Here is an 18,643-nt window from a genome sequence, read left to right on the forward strand (position 1 = left end):
GCTGTTATTTTCCTTTTCTCTCCCAGTAATGCAGCTTTAACTCATTTGTCCAACATTGAAAGACAGGGGATTGTGTTAGACAGAGAGAAGATTCTTGTGTACTGGCCTGATACAAATTAGGAGACCAATGATTTTGTATGGTTAATCTTTAATATCACCATTAACATTAATAAAGTTTTATCAGCATATAAACAAATAAAACCTATAGAAACACATTTTAACATTATCTTCAAAACAATGCAAAGAAAGCTAACTCTTTCGGATTAGATTAGGACTCTTTCCTAATCTAATCCGAAACTCCTAATTGCTAAACTTACACACTATAGCACCTGGGAAGTAGAACAGGACAACTCAGGAGGTATTTCAACCTTAGATATTTATTTTTGATGTGTCTCTGTTGAAGTTAGCAGGAACATCAAACTAATATGGAAAAAACAGAGGTACTTGCAGCTTTTAAGTCTGCATAAAAGCTGCAAGTATCTCAACAATATTGTTCATTCCATTATCTAAATTCTACAATACCAGAACATTAAAAATAACTGACCATATTCTCAGTCCTGGCCCTTCATCAACAAAAGATGACATTTCTAAGAGGTCTTACAGACAGCTCTTGCTGCTGTTCATAGTTTATGTCTCTACAATCAGCACAAGTTGGAAGGAAGAAACCGTTGGTGCTGAGAAAAAAGTATGATGTCCTCATATTTTTTTTTTATAGAAAAAGTAGACAGTGAGGTAATTCTGGAGTTTCAGAGACAGATGATATATAACAGATTTTATTTGGAAACCAAATACAGCTTTTCAGAAAAAGAAATAAGTGTGAAGCATAAGGGTGGACATGTCATGGTTGGAGGATATTTGCTCCAGCAGGACCTGTCTAGCTCTCCATCATGGAATCAATTATGAATTTTAGGCAAAGCAGAGATTAGCTTTTCCACATGTGAGTGATTTTTGATTTTCTATTACATATTCCAAAGGATGGTTGATGATTAACTGTGCTAAGTCACAGCCCAGATCTTGATGTTATTGTTGTATAGTGAGTGGAAACTGGTGGTTCAACATATCAATATAAATACTGAAAGTGAGGTGTAGGACAACTTTCCTCAGGCTCATGTAGCCTGGTAGATGGTTACAAGAAGTGTCTTACTGATTATCTTATTTTTGTTTGGTTTGGTTTGGTTTTTTTTGTTTGTTGTTTTATCTGTAGGGGGCATAGTACCAGCTATCATAAGTGCTTCGGATGTTATGGCCGTTATTAGTGGTTATCAGTTCCATAGAATGGCTTCAGATTGTGCCTCCTTCCTACCACAGTAAATTTTGTAGTGTTACAGAAACACTTTAAGAGTTAAACTTAACACAAATCTGAGTGCAGTTTGTTTCTTTTCCACCAGCTGTTATAACTCTAAAAGAGTCATTGTACTTTGACACTGCATATTTAACTCAGTCAGTCATCTCTGAATGAATCCTGATCCAAACCCTAAGGTAATCCTTTTTACCCGCAATTTATGTATTCATGTGTAATCTGAACATAATTTTAATAGTTTACAATCTATTGTAAAAAAAAAAAAAAAAAAAAGAAAGTGCATTGGCATGTTGCTCATATCAAACAACCCCTCCCAAAAAAATCTCCTATATCCTGTCTACTGAGTTCTTCGTAAACACCACATTAAATCCATGTCATTGAAACATGTAGAATTCACTGGAAATCAATCTTTAAAAATATTTCTTTTCTAAAGAATGTAGGCTGTAAATAATGAATATAAAAAGTATAAAGTAGGCAAATAGGTTTTAGACACGGCAGAAACGGCTATTATCGACAATAAGCTGCATATTATCAGCCTTTTTACAGGAGTGGCACTTTAAAAGTTCCCCTTTGGGTTGAATGTCAGCCGAATGGCCTCCAGTTTCTAGTAAAATTCTAGCTGTCCTTTTCAGCTGGGAGTTTAACTCCATCCAAAGGCATTCCAGCTGGTTCTAGACTCTGGCAGTTTAAGGGTGTGCCCTCACTGACAATGCCATTTCGGGTAATTACATTACCCTAACAGACCTGTTGGATACCAGAAGAGGACCAGCCAAGGACCGGCCAAGGACCAGTCAAAGAGCCATCATGGAAACAAGGGAAATTTTAAACCACTGCTACTCTATGAATCTATATGCATGCACGCAAACATACTAACAGTGTAGGTGTGTGCAGGTGTGTTTGTGTGTGGTTGTGTTTGTGTGTGTGGGAGGGTCAGAGCTGCAAACAAAGTTGCTGACATTGTGGCACCTCTTTGACAGCATTTTGCAGGTGTCCTCTGCAAACGCAGGTCCCTGAATAAATGGATCTCAAATGATTTACAGAGGGTGTCTGCCACCAGAGCACAGACACATACATCCCTCCGTGCATGCATACATAACGCAAAGACTTCTATCCTTCACAAGTAGGTTTGATGCAGAGGTTCCCACAAATATCAGAGGGAAAAGGCAGTGCAACATCTTTTAGTCCTGTCTTGGTATGCATTATTCAAAACTCAGATTCACCAGTATAGTTTAATGCGGATTGATGCCAGTTTGTTTTTGAAAACAATAGAAAATATGTATAAAAATGAAAATGTCTGGCTATATCACATTACATATCCTAAACTATTACTAGAATGCAAAGTAATAGGTATGTAGTAAAAACCACTTTGAACCTCTTTGAACTTTTTTCAGCAGTGGTTTCATAACCCAACATATTGTGCTAAAAACTACTGTTACACATCTGAAGTTATACTTTATATTGCCTGCTCTTTCTGACCAACTCTAGACACTCACACCATGCACCTTAAAAACCAGCTCCTGCTTTTAACTTGTTTGAACACTTGTCATGGAATGTGTTTGTCAAGGGAGTGATTAGATCCCAAAGCCTTTTAGGGATCATCCTGATGTCCACTGATATGGATGTCCTTGACCACTGAGGTAGAAGCAATAATAAAACAAAGTGACGTTTGATGATAAATTTCTTTTTTAATTTATCAATGCGATACTGTGCTTGTTGTCTTTATGTCATAATAGGGACATAAACAGACATTGTATTTCTTTGAGCAAATGTTTGTTTCAAAGTTTGGAACCAAGAAGAAATGTTAAAGCAACATTGTGGAACTTTTAGCCACTAGGGCCGCTAGATCTATATTTTGTTTGAAAGCAACTGGCAACACTCCAAAGTTGCATAATTAAACATTCTAACAGAATACCATTTAGGACCATCAGATTAAGAAGTCATTAAGTTTGTTGTGAAGGGCACCCTGCACAGAGCCGTTCATCCATCCATTTTCCAGAACACTTTATCCCAGCTGGGGTTGCGAGGGGTCCTGGTGCCTATCTCCAGCTATCTAAGTGTGAGAGCCGGGATACACCCTGAAAAAGGTTGCCAATCTTTTTCTTTTATTTTTTCTTTAGATCAGTGACCTTTTTTAAAGATAAAAGGTCGCCAGGCTATACCAGGGCAACACAGAGCCAAACAGGATAAGTAGCCATTCGTGCACACACTCACACCGAAGAATTTAGAGCAGCCAATTAACCTAACAGTCATGTTTTTGGACTGTGGGAGGAAGCCGGAGTACCAGGAGAGAAACCACGCATGCACAGGGAGAACAGTTTATTTTTTTATATGATTTTTTTGATATATGACATGTATTTGAATATCAACAATTAACATAAGCTAAAACCAAAATGTTACATTGTGTTCCAGAGATCTGAACAAGTCTTTTTTTTTTCAAGTTCCAAGTCTTAAAGAAAATAACATTTCATAAACAAATCAGTCAGGCCAATAAACTGCTTACAAAGTCAGTAATTAACCACATAACATGTATCAATAGGCTATTTAAATAAAATCATTGTGAAAAACCTTTGGTTTAATCCTTTGAAAGCTGCTAGGCTGTACTAAGTAGAGGGTGAAATTAGTTTTACGATGTGAAATTTAAAGTATGACAAAGACAAAACAGAAAGTGAAGAAATCTGTAAGCGGAAAATAATTTTAGGAATTCACTGTAGATTAAACCAGATGTCATATGATCCAAATCTGAAAAAGCTGAGGCAAACATCCTTTTAACCAGTTGGCCACAAACTTTCTTTCTTTACCATGACTCATCAGTCCAGTTTTGCGGTGGCTGAGGATTAAAGCTGTTCATGATGTGAAAGATAATTTTTTTTTTCCCATATAACCCTGATATACCTGCAGCACAAACATTAATCTGCAAAATTTAAACATTCGATGGCACTTCAGGTAAATCGCTGTAAGGGTTAGGAAAAATTACAGGGCAGGGTGCAAAACGGTGCCTAGTAACATGCAGAGTGATGACATATATACATATTCAATTTCAGGATTTGAGACCAATATGAATAAATAATAAAGATACTTTATGAACAGGTTTTATTTTTTATAGGTTGTGCATTATTGCGCGGAGATAATTCTTATTAGAAAGAGGAAAAAAATAATGCTTTGACCAAACTGAAAGATGGGGTCGGAAAATCTGGTTTAAATGTACATAAGGCTAATAGCAAATGTTTTGGGGGGATTTTGTATTTAAAAAAAAAAAATCAAGTTGAGTAAATATTGACATTCATATGCATTCATTAAAAATTAATATATCCTATTCATGTGTAATAAGAAACATCAAAAATGAGTGCAAGGCTTCAGCTTATTAAAGTCGTTCAACTGTATGATGTGAAATCCAGCCAGATTAAGTTACATTCAATCCATTTTTGTTTTTAGCGAGATCAGATTTTGGTTAAGTATCATTTGATAAAGCCTAGATAATTCTATATACTGTACAATTAAAGAAATTGAGTAAATGTTTTGGTAATCCATGATAAAGTCAGATTAGTAAATTTAGTCTGTAGATAAGGAAAAAAGAGGGAAGAAAATCAACAGGAAGGAACCAGCAGGAACAAACTCTAAAACAGCGATAATCTCCTTCAATTTCAACACATAGGCAGCAGAACCTGCTGCACACATATCAAGACAAAAACCCAATTATGAAATAGTTAAAGTTGACAACCTTTTTTCTTTTTGGACAAACTGTTAGCTTTTTTTCCCTGTTTATTAGTATCTTTAAAGACCGCTAGCAACAAAAAACATTTATTTGCTCATCCAGACATGACAAACTTATTATCCACTCCCGCACTAGCACCCCTGAGTAACTTCTGTGCAACTCTGAAGGTATGATAGCACATAAAACTCATGTATTCATTACCTAGAAAAGGTTTAAGACTAGCACATATTAATATAAACAGTCTCAGGAATAAAATTAACGATGTTACTGAACTGCTAAATGAGTTTAAAATACACATTCTTGCTATCTCAGAGACCCACTTGGACTCATCTTTTGATGACACAGAACTATTTATTGAAGGTTACAACATATACAGAAATGACAGAAATGGTTTTGGTGGGGGAGTTGCTTTTTATATTCAGAATCACTTACCAGTAAAAATAAGAACTGATTTAATGAGTTTTAACATCGAAATATTATGGTTGCAAATGCATCTACCTCATCGAAAGTCGATTCTTCTGGGTTGCTGTTACCGGCCGCCAAGTGCTAATTGTGAATATCTTGACACCATGTGTAAAATGTTGGATATAAATACTAATGTAAGTCAGGACATATATTTCATGGGTGACTTGAACATTGACTGGTTTGCTAAAGATTGCCACTTGAAAAGAAAACTGTTAACTACTGCCAAAGCATGTGGACTTACTCAACTGATAAACAAACCCACAAGAATATGTTTCAAGAACGATGGCACTAGTACATCTACCTGTATAGATCATATTTTCACAAATCGTCCTGAACTATGTAAAAAGGTACTGTCTATTTCCACTGGTAGCAGTGATCATAATTTGATCATTTCTGCATTAACAACTAAACTGAGTGGCTCAGGAACTACAGTCTTATTTAAAAGATCCTATAAGTTGTTTAAAAATGACAAGTTTATTGAAGATGTTCAAGCTTTATGCTGGTCTGATGTGTTGGCTGCTAGTAATCCAGAAACTGCTCTATTTAAATTTAACAAGCTATTCTTGCCATTGATTGATAAACATGCACCTTTGAAGAAGTTTACGGTCAGAAACAACGTCACACCTTGGTTGGATGAAGAACTGAAAAACTCTATGAAAATAAGATGTCAAATGAAAAGAACTGCAGTTATGACAGGAAATAAAAGTGATTGGGATCTATATCGTAAAATGAGAAATTCTGTTACTAAACTTAATAATAAGAAGAAGAAAATGTATTTTGATAATCACGTTAAAAACATAGGTAAAGATAATAGGAAGTTATGGAATGTTTTAAATCAATTGACTGGTAAGAAAAACAAAATAAATCCATCTTTTTTGGAAACAGGGGATAAACTCATAACTAAGCCAATAGATATTGTAAACCATCTCAATGATTATTTTATTAAAAAATCAGATAAACTAAGAGAAAACATGCCTAATCTAAGTAATGATATATCTTATCTATTAATAAGAAATGAATTGATGAAAAATAAAAACTTAAGGTTTAAACTACAAAGTGTGCATATAGATCAAGTAAAGAATCTTTTAAAAACCTGCAAAAACAAACCACCAGGTGTAGATGGTCTTGACGGCAGGCTTCTGAAACTAGCTGCTGACTTTATTGCCCCTGCTCTAACCCATATTATTAACCTTAGTTTTAGCTGCTGTACCTGCCCACAGGCATGGAAGCAGGCTAAAATAGTTCCTCTGCCCAAAGATAAAAAAATGCCTTTCTCCGGTTCCAACAGTCGCCCGATAAGTATATTACCTGTATTATCTAAAATACTGGAGTCTATAGTACACGATCAAATTAATAACTATTTTTATACAAATGATTTATTAACAGATTTTCAGCATGCATACAGAAAAAGTCACTCCACTGCCACTGCACTGACTCACATGTCTGATGATTGGCTTAGAGAGACTGAAAAAAAAGAAATTACAGGTGTTGTATTTTTAGATTTTTCTGCTGCTTTCGACATCATAGATCATAACCTGCTATTAACAAAATTATCCTGTTACGGGTTTGAGCAATCTGCAATCACATGGATGTACAGTTACTTGTCAAATAGAACACAGACAGTGTTTTTCAATGGCAGTTTCTCAGGTATCAGAAAAATTACATGTGGAGTACCCCAAGGTAGCTGTCTGGGTCCACTATTATTTAATATTTTTACTAATGATTTACCATATATTTTACATAAGGCTAATATTGTCATGTACGCTGACGATTCAACTATATATACATCAGCAAGTACACAAATTGAATTAGAAACTGTTTTAAATACAGAATTACAATATGTAGTAGATTGGGTCAAATCAAATAAACTGGCATTAAATACTGTAAAAACTAATTGCATGATTTTAGGTTCAAATTACAATATTAAACAGAATCCTGTAATTAATATTAAGATTAACAACGCAGTTATTGAACAGGTGCATGAGACCAGACTGCTGGGTGTAATAGTTGACTCTAGGTTATCATGGAAAAAACATATTAGTAATATTATTGCAAAAATGGGAAGAGGTATATCCATTATGAGAAGACATGCAAATTTCTTAACTTCAAACATTAGGAATTATGCAATGAAAGCACTAATATTGACATACCTCGACTATTGCCCAGCAGTTTGGTCAAATGCCACTGGAGAATATATAAATAAATTACAACTTATACAGAATAGAGCTGCTCGTGTAGCACTCAGATGCAGCTACAGGAGAAATATAACATTAATGCACAAAGATCTTAATTGGTTGTTGGTCAAAGATAGATTGTTGTATTCATTGTTAATTTTCATAAGAAATATTTCTAATTCCAAATTTCCTTCTGTTTTGTTCAAGCATCTTTCTTTCAGTGTAGTAAATCATCAGTACAGTACTAGACATGCAACTAAAGGTAATTTCACTTTACCCATAGTAAGAACTAATGCCATGAAAAATACTGTTGTGTTCAGAGGTATGAAAGAATGGAATAATCTGCCAAAACATATCCTGCTTGCTAATAATGTCAATAAATTCAAATTATATGTAAAACAGCATTTATCAAAATAATATAACTGAATGTTTATATTTATATGTGTGTGAATATGTATGTGTATGTATGTTTACAGGTGTAAGTGTAGAATGTGTTTTATATTTGTCATATATCACACCCGCATGAGGGTACATATGTACGTTAATATGTGTATATATTGTATATGTATTTTTATATGTGTTTGTGTATTTTCTTTTTCTTTCAAATATTGGTTGTATTCTTAGTTTTGTTTTTAATGTATATATTTTTTCAGGACCCCAGGAAGAATAGCTGCAGCATAGCTGTAGCTAATGGGGATCCTTTCAATAAAACTTAAACTTAAACTTAAACTGAACGCAGCCTACAGCAAACAATGTCTTTACATCATTTAAAAACTCAATTGAGCCATTTTGGAGCATATGCAGTTAAACAAAAGTTAAACTTGTACATTTCAATTGTAATTACAAATATTTGATAAATTATTCATTCATGGGTCAAAATATATATATTTGTCTCTTCAGCTCTGTTCTAGTGCAATTCTCAGTTCAAGTTAAAACACTTTGAGTTTTGGCCATTTGCAAGTCAGAAAACCATAGGGATATTTTGCCTCGTGGTTGGAATTAAAGCTTGATTTGTTAAACCTGAATGCATCTCGTTAAACCTATTGGTGAAGAAAAATTTTGTTGATTTTATGTACACATGTTGATTTTATGTATACACATTCATATTTTTATCCTGTGCGGGCAGTGATTTTATTTTATTTTATTTACTTTTATTTAATTTAGTTATTTTATCTTTTTGTGCAGCACTTTGGAAACCTTGTGTTTATTTAAACTGTGCTATATAAATAAAGTGGATTGGATTAAAGAAAAATTTATAATATTTAATTGATTTATGCAACTTGCTGAGATCTTCATTGATTTGGTGCTGCAATGTGTCATATAGCAAAAAAAAATTTTGTGGAAAAACAAAATTAATTTTTGATTTCTAAACTCTTAAAGATGCATTTAATATAAAGAAGTAAGGCCATGTTAAAAAAGAGGCAAAAGTTGAATTACTGAAAATGTTTAATTTATGGTAGTTTAGCTATATAGCAGCAATTTCAACACATATCATCAAAGGTACTTTACAGAGACAAAACTGAGCCTGGAATCCTCTAATGTAGATGCTCTTTCACTGACATGTTCACTGTTTGTATTAGTAAATGTTTCTTCATTAGGGATTTGCAAATCAAATCCTTGAGAGCTTCTTTCCTTCTTTAAACAATGGGTTTACCTGCTTCAATTAATTGGACTTTAATAAAGCAGTCAGGCTTCTGAATAAAGAGATAGATGAAAGATTAAGGTCATGCTGCCATTTTTTCATGAAAATATGGCAGCATGAAATCAAACTAGCCCTTAAGAAAAAAGACTTATCCCATCTTACCCAATGTTTACAGTGTTCAAGGCCTCAGGATGTCCAAGGAAAGTGCTGTGATACCAGAGAGTTGTCAGTAGGACGTAGCAAAAATAACACTGATATTTAAGGAAATAGCATTATGACTATAACTAGTGCAATGTTAATCAGGACTCCCCAAAAAATATATCTTTTGTGTTTTCTGTTAGGCTTCATCTTTTCTAACCATCTATAAATGCTTGAGTAAACCTGCTCCCTTGTCATTGGGTTTAAGAACAGAAACAGGCATGTATAAAACAAGCTACATACAGCAAAGTGCATTTTAATTATCTTATGGTTGTTAATGTTCATGTTTTCTTTTTGTTTTGTTTAAAAAAAAAAATCGTTATATGCACATAAGCTGTTAAAAGGTAGTCAGTTGATCCATCCATCTTCTTCCACTTATTCCGTCAGGGTCGCGGTAGGGCTTGGTCCCATCTTCGTCAATCTATGGGCAAGAGTGGGGTACACCCTGGACAGGTTGCCAGTCTGCCACAGGGCAACACAGAGATTATTTAGGCAACAGTGGCTTCGGATGAATGGGTTTGCCCTGCAATCGGACGGTCGTCGTTTCAAGCCCAGGCTCCGGCATTCAGCATTGTTGTGTCCCTGGGCAAGACACATCACCCACATTGCCTACTGATGGTGTCCGAGGGACTGCTTGTACCAGTGTACAGCCTTGCTTCTGCCAGTGAGCCCCAGGGCAGCTGTGGCTACCATGTAGCTTGCAACCATCAGTGTGTCGGAATGGGTGAATGACTGAATGCAGTGTAAAGCGCTTAGGTCAACTCCTCTGACTTGAAAAAGCGCTATTTAAGTACAGGCCATTTACCCTTTATTTTGGTTATGTCACTATTATTAGCCAGCTGTCGGATAAGGTACATCATTTTGCTGTACTAACAGTGTATATAACTTTACACACCACCTTTTTGTATTTTTTTCTGCTATGAATAAAACTTAAAGTCTTAATAAGTGCCCCTTTTGGACATGTCAAAACAATCATATTCACCTTTAATTGGTGATCATATTTTAACTGCTACAATATGTAATCCAATTCATTTTTTATTTTTTTATTTTTTATTATTTTTTTGCTTTTGTATTTCAAAGTAGGATAACAACATTTACAATCCTTTCCCTAAACTTCTTTTGCGCTGACAGGCACATTATGAATTTAAGATTTTAGCCATATTGAGATAACAGTACTTCCTGTCCTTATTTGATAAGTTAATATTATTGTCTTTTCAATAGTTCAACTGATAGAATAATGTTGTTTTATTTCTATCAGTGATTACTGTACCTATAAATCTTTAACTTAGGTCCTGCTTGCTTGGGCTGATTCTAAATAGATTATAATCACAAAGAGAAATAAAAAAAAATTACTTTTATATTGACTTTGACATTGTCCTTCATTAAAGTGATTAGCAAATCCTACTCTAGGAAATAGTTGTGAGTTTGTGCTTTCAAATAGTTAAAAATGTTGATCCCTTAATTAGATCAAAATAAGAAAACATAACTTTATTTTGTATTATTTTTCTAGTCTTTTATTACACCTTATTTTTATGCATTATGGTTCTGAGTTTTAAGTTTCGGACTGATTACTGAATGAGGATCTTCTCTATTTTGACTTTAAATTATCAGTTCAAAAAAGAGTAAAATCTTGTCATGATTGGTAGAAATCGATGCATGGTTGGTACAAAATATACTGTCACCTTCTAATGAAAGGGATGAATCTGAATACAACATGGAAAAGGAACCAAATGACATGTATGAATTCAGATTTGTTATTGGATCATTTCTAGTCATTCTAAATTAGTGCTTAAAGGAATAGTACACCCAAAACATGATTAGCCTTCATTTTCTACTCACCCCCATGCTGAACAACACTCTGGAGTACTTTTTTGATATCTCAAATGCATCTGGAGATCTGGGAGGCTTCTTGCTGTCTGCTGACATTCAAATAATGGAGGTCTATGGTGCCCGAGGCAGAAAGGTCCATAAAAGTCCACAAAAAACGTGTCAATATTCCTCCATACTGCTCGTTCAATGTATTCCAAGTGTCCTGAGTGGGTAGCATCCAGAATTTACTCGAAACGAAGTCATTTAGAATGTTTTTAGAGCATAAACAGTAGTGTATAGGATTTCCTGAAAGTGCGCACATGCGCGTTCACGAGCCTACGGAAGCCGGCAGAGCAAACCAGATGAAAGTGCGCATTCAGCGTCTGCTCTGCCAATAATGCAAGCGTAGAAGAAGAAATGTGCTGTTTACCTGTGCAAAGAAAGAAACAACGAAAGAAAAATGTCTGAGGACTTCAGTGTTGAGGAAGAGCATGAGTTCTTTGCTGAGCTGAATGCGCACTTTCGTCTGGGTTGGTCTGCCGCGTTTTCCGTATCGCCGTGAACGCGCTTTCAGGAAATCCTATACACTACTGTTTATGCTCTAAAAACATTCTAAATGACTTCGTTTCGAGTAAATTCTGGATGCTACCCACTCAGGACACTTGGAATACATTGGACGAGCAGTATGGAGGAATATTGACACGTTTTTTGCGGACTTTTATGGACCTTTCTGCCTCGGGCGCCATGGACCTCCATTATTTGAATGTCAGCAGACAGCAAGAAGCCTCCCAGATCTCCAGATGCATTTAAAATATCAGAAAAGTACTCCAGGGTGTTGTTCAGCATGGGGGTGAGTAGAAAATTAAGGCTAATCATGTTTTGGGTGTACTATTCCTTTAATAAATTCCTTAAAGGAGAATTCCGGTTTTTAACACTTTTAGCCCATTTTCTGTAGTGTCCAGGATGAAATCGAATGATCGACACCAAAATTTTGACAATTGGTCCTGTCTCTGCTATTTGGCTCATTTAGAATCCACCCCTGGCTGCTTCAGAATGGCTTCCATAGTGCATGTCCGATAATGTCCTTAAAACAACCTTAAACGTTCTTTTTTTTAAATATGCTACTCACCGGGTCGTCAGCGCTGTTCAATGACGTTCCAAAAAAAGTTTCGTAAAGAAAAGACGTTCCTGTAGTGTTTTATTTAGCATTTTGTAAATCCCATTGAGTTCTGTTGGAATAGTCAATATTCCCCTGCCACCGGAAACGGAAATGGGGCCTGTTTACACAGTTGTAGTCTTTTCGCTTCACTCTGTGTACTCCGACGTCGAGAATCAAGAATCCACCTTTCGTATTCCATTTTCAGAGTTTTTAGGTAAGTGTTTAACAGAGACGTTAGCACCTCGACCTCGGAGTACACAGAGTGAAGCGAAAAGACTACAACTGTGTAAACAGGCCCCATTTCCGTTTCCGGTGGCAGGGGAATATTGACTATTCCAACAGAACTCAATGGGATTTACAAAATGCTAAATAAAACACTACAGGAACGTTTTTTCTTTACGAAACTTTTTTTGGAACGTCATTGAACAGCGCTGACGACCCGGTGAGTAGCATATTTAAAAAGAAGAACGTTTAAGGTTGTTTTAAGGACATTATCGGACATGCACTATGGAAGCCATTCTGAAGCAGCCAGGGGTGGATTCTAAATGAGCCAAAAAGCAGAGACAGGACCAATTGTCAAAATTTTGGTGTCGATCATTCGATTTCATCCTGGACACTACAGAAAATGGGCTAAAAGTGTTAAAAACCGGAATTCTCCTTTAAGCTAAAAGCAATCTCTCTGTAGTCCAACATCATCTGCCAGCAAACAGTACAACTATATATGGTTCTAGGTATTGTCCTTTCTCGTAGAGTCGAAGTGTCATTGATCAGCCTAATATCTGGCAGGGGGAAATATCCAGTTAAATGCAAATATTTCACAAGCATTTCTGGTGTCCAGCAAAAATTATCACGTAAAGACTTTCCATTCTGAGTCAGATCGAAGACAGTCATTCTGTTCTGAGATTCGCCTTTTGTCATGGGGGAAAACAGCTTTCCAAGATCAGACAGATTAATGTTTCTAAGATAGAAGCACAGCTGGATTGAAGCTCAGTTTTGCTAAAATGTATTGGATATAGTTGAGACATAGACCAGTTCCTTTTACTATCAGATGAATTGGCCTGCATTCGCCCTCTGTTCTTCTTAAAACAACCTACGAAAAAAGGCAGAAAAAAAGACAGCCTCCAATAAAACTAACATTATAAGCAATGAAATATGCAAAGTTATGCAAATTTTATGCACACTGTCAACCTTAATTGTGGCCGTTCTTCATTTGTTTCAAAAGGTACAGCTGCAATTAGATGACAGTTGATCGAAATCACGTGCTTTTTATGATCCAGTAACTTTTGTGCACTGACAGGGTGTTGTGCAATTCACTGACAGTATATTTTCACCGCATGCAGAGATTAACTGCTATTATTGACCCTAATGCAAACTAGCAGGTGATACATTTCAGACAAACCACTAGCAATCTCAGGTGATTTGCATACAGTGTGTCATTTTCCATATTCCCTTTTCTTACCTAATGATTTATGCTTTAATATAACCTGCAAAGCAATAAGCGTGTCGTACATTTACACCGACTTAACAAGATGGAGCTGGAGAATTTGAAATGATAGTTTAAGAGCTGCAGGGAAAAAGAGAAGTCTTATCAGTTAAGACTTGCTTTGTATGTTGGGACCCCCCCGCCACCACCACCACCACCATCATCATCCTACCACCACTCTCCTTGAAAGGCAGAGGTGCAGTTGATGAATTCTTAAGCAGATCTTGCTGATAATTGTATTTCATAACTGTCATATAGAGAGGGACTGTCCGCTGAGAAGCTATTTGTGTCACCGCATCCCTTTCCTCTCTCTGCTCCTCTCTTTCTCCGCAGCCTCTTCAATGAAGCTCAAATCACGACAGGGATTGTTAAATCTACCTTCGAGATTATTAAATCCAAATAGGGAATTTATAGGTGACACTTCATAACAATTAATCCCAGATGCTTGATTAATAAAGTTCGCTCATACACCTCCCCCCCACTCTTCTGTCTCCCCTATCCACGTTCCTTCCTTGTTGTCACCCTCTCAGTCACTAAAGTTGTCCTGTTTGAGTGGGATGGAGGAGGAGGAGAAGGGGAACGGACGTATGGGTGGCAAGATGGTTGTCAGGGACGACATGGGTGTCATTCTTTTTGATTAATGGAGCATTGTGACCCCGCCTATAACCCCCCACCAGCACCAACACTTTTTTTTTTTTTTTTTTATCATCATGCCCACTCACCTCTGCAAAGCCCCCAAGCCAATACCTCCCACCCTCTCCATACCAGGTAAAAATAGATATGGGACAACCTATGTGGATTTACACAAGGTGTGATGTGATGGGATGGAAGATGGAAACAAAGAAAAAAGAAGTATTGTGGATTTAGAGAAAAGATGGAAAAAAACAAAAGGATTAAAAAAAGAAGAAATAGGGATGCCAAAGGAAAGAACAAGAATACAGGCGAACGTCACCTAGCTAACCTTCACATCCTGTTAAGTCAGCTAAGATTAATTAGTTGAGTGAGACTGAGCAATTAGGTCAGTAGTTTAAGTGTGTGTATTGTGTCAGTGGGCGGGTGTTCTTGTACTTGCTGCAAAATGAGGACGTTTGTGGCGTATTTTACTAGTAAATTGAGGACCCTTTACTGGTTAAGAGAATGTGTAGGACCCCTTTTCGCAGCAGAAAATCTCAAGGTTATTTTTACTTTTCTAACAACTCTAATTGAAATATAACTGCTGATTTTTGAATGGTTTACCATTTTAAACTGATCAGAGTCTCAGAGTTTTTATCTGAACTCTTGGAGGAATTCATTTTTCTTCTATTTCTGTTGTTTAAGTTTAATATTCACACATTGTTTTTTTTTTTTATGAAATTGATAGAATGTAAAAGCTACTTACTTGAGTGGGTATCTGATTCGTAGCTATGGATTTGGCAGCTGAAGGGATTTTCACTTTTTGAATCACTGCATTGTCTGACTTAAACAAGGTGCTAACTTCAGTGTTGCGGTTTTCACCTGAAGGAGCTCTAAACCTCATCAAAAATCCCAGCTAAATATAACTGATAATTCAAGATTAGATGCACAGCTTTGCAATTTGTAACCTCTAGTTGGAAAAAAACAAAAAAACAATCAAAAGATTATAACTATTTTCATTATTCTTTTGGACTCTTATGTATAAAGGGAGTAAATTTAGGCTTTCTTGCATGGAGCAAGTCTTAAATTCCATAATCTTTTCTCATTATATAGGATTATATAATAATTAACAACCTTAGCTACATTTTGTTGTCAGACTGGGGTCACTGAAAATGTCTTTTTGTTTCGGAAAAGAGAGTACACACTCAAGATAAAGCTTTTTCTCATTCAGTTATCTATTTGTGTTACATTTAATAAAATAATCTATTCTACTCTTCATTATGTGAACTGCTACTAGATGTGCAGAAAGTTTAGCAAATTCTGAAAAATGGAGTTGGTCCATGCAGATAAATGCTAAATTATTGAATCATGAACAAATATGATATAGATCCCTTTTTATTATTGATAACATCTTTAAATTTGTAGCATTGTATTTGTCGCTATTGTTTGTGGTGAGTTGGAATTCTGTTAGTAAAGGATTCATTTTTCTGTAAACGCCTCATTAACTGGGCTGTAGATTTTATCTTTTAAACTATAGACTTGGCAGATCTTACATTAAAGGAGAAAAAACTCTGCAAGAATATAAGCTTGTGGTTTTATTAAAGTACACAGTTGTATGTTATTATGCATTCATCTTTTGAAAAAACAAAAATGTGTGTCATTTCCTTAAGATATAAGAGGTAAAAAGTGGGATTATGCAATTTTAATAAAAGATTAAAATACTTTAATGTTTTTAACATAGCTGCCTTTAAATATAGATGACCCTCGAAATGCCTGCTACACTTTTTGTTGATTTATATTTATTGCCAGGCGACACTAATAACAGGGGTCTGATCAAAAACAGCATAAAGTCATCCAGTTTTAATAATAAATGCAATAAGATTTAAAGTTTTTTTTTGTGTGTCTCCTTCATTGCTTTTTGTCTCAGCACGATGCAACACCAAACTCACCAAAAAGGTGTTTATGAACAATAATGCCCTTGATTTTTCTTCTTTTTTTATTTTTATTTTGATCCATGTATTCCAAAAAGAAATTATAAAATACAACTATACACCTGGAGCTAAGGCTTCTTTTTAAGGTAAATGAGAGTAAAGTCTGCTTTTTGGTGTGTTAGTGAAGATCTATTTAAAACAGTGTGAGGATAAGAAATCCCCTCAGACAAATCCTTGAACTAGTAAAGGCTTACAAAAGATCACATTTAACAATGATGGCTATATATTTTCCTTTTTGCAATTAAAGAGTCCCTCTGTGTAATTTAATGCTTCTTTTCAAGTGTCGGGTCCCCCGAGACTTGGCCTGTAGCTATGCCATCGCTCTTGGTGATTATCATTAATGAATGTCGGCGAGGACCATCCCTCAATGTGACTAGAGAGGAAACACAAGCCCTAATTAAAGGTTCCTATTCATAAATATACGCCTGGAACTGCACAGATCGAGCGGCGCCCAGGCACACAAGTCATGTTAATGTCAGGAAAGCACATTTTTTAAGAGCATTTTCTTCCCTAATGTGCAGCATACCAGAGGCTGTGACAGATTTCAGCAGCCGAAACCCCAGCAAGAGGATCTGGGCAATTTGAGATTCACAGATTTATATTTGAGTATAAAGCCTGAGATTAGGATGCCCTAATTTGACACGCAACAGAAATAATGACAAAATAAAAAAAGTTTAGCTAAGCATGATGAGACCTTTGTGAAATTTTCAACGGAAAAGGTTTAACAGAGCTCTACAAGTTGAGCCATCCTGTGAGGTTTTCAAAACGACAATGTTTAACAGGTTTACAAAATGCGACTGGAGGTAAAAATTATTCTAATTGGTTGTTTTCCCTCATGCATCTTAATTATTCGTTAAACAAAAATGACTATTTTGAATATGAAATAAGTTATTCTTATATCAACAAGATCGTGGCAACACTGGGAGAAATATTTCATTTTTAAGAAAATACAAACTCAAGAAACTTGTTAGAGAAAAAGAAAAAATAGCGCTTGAAAAGATAAACATTTGGCTGTCTTTCTTTCATCCTTAATGGCAAAAAAAAATGCTAATTGGAGTGCATGTGTCAGTGAAAACAAAAGCCAAGGGAGGAGGAGAGGGAACCATGTGTGTGTGTATGTCAAAGGGGAAATGTGAATATGTCATTTTGTTAATCCCAGCTGGAATTTCAGCAAAGTTGTTTCGGGAAGCAGAAAATTTGTCTCTGTAAAACTTTGGGGTGTGGTGAGACACAGTGGAGCTCATGTTCTTATTTGGTTAACAATAGGAACTCCCTAAAGAGCATTTAGAAACAGTATTGCATTATCAATGAAGCTATGAGCACACTATGCATAATTTTCAGCCAGTTATAAGCAGCGATGAGCTAAATATTGTACAATAATGAAGAACTGATCCCTAGAAACAGTCAGCTTTAACTCTTTCTCACTGTAACTAATGCAACTCAATCTTAAATTTATTTATAGACTTTTTGAAAATCAATTCTTATTATTAACAGTTTATGTATGGTTGGTAATAACATTGTTGTTAACTAATTAACAGGACATTTTTTAAGGCTATAATGTATATACAAGTTTTTGGAAGTGTTAGGGTTAGATTTATCTAATTTACTGTACTTTAACTAATACCTTTACTCTAAATATATCCACACAGTACCATTGTATTTACCTAATAAAGAATAATAACATTAATGGTCATCTCTCTGCAAAGACATTTTCATTTTCTGTCTGAGGGATTTCAGGGTGTTCCTAATTTGATATATAGTACTGCCAGCATGTTTCTGGGTCTATCCGGCGGCCTCAAAAACCCAGAAAACTCCCTGTGGGAGGAGCCTAGGAGTCGTCTAAGTCAGATGCACAAACCATCTCAACTGACCAAATTATTATTAGCAAAATGTGGGTACTGTTTTACCTGTAAGGCATCAAATGGTTTCGCAAATCTCCCTTCAGCCCAACTTGAAGCCGAGATTTTCCCCCAGATTTTGCTTTTGCATCAACAGACAATGCAGTGCTTCAGGCCACCACCCAGCTTTTACTTGTTTCCCCCTAGACATCCTTCATCGACACAAGTTTAATCACCACTAATCTCCCTACACTGCAAAA

The sequence above is a fragment of the Cyprinodon tularosa genome, unplaced genomic scaffold (assembly GCF_016077235.1).
Source record: "Cyprinodon tularosa strain WSP-4 unplaced genomic scaffold, ASM1607723v1 ctg247, whole genome shotgun sequence".
Taxonomy (NCBI): domain Eukaryota; kingdom Metazoa; phylum Chordata; class Actinopteri; order Cyprinodontiformes; family Cyprinodontidae; genus Cyprinodon; species Cyprinodon tularosa.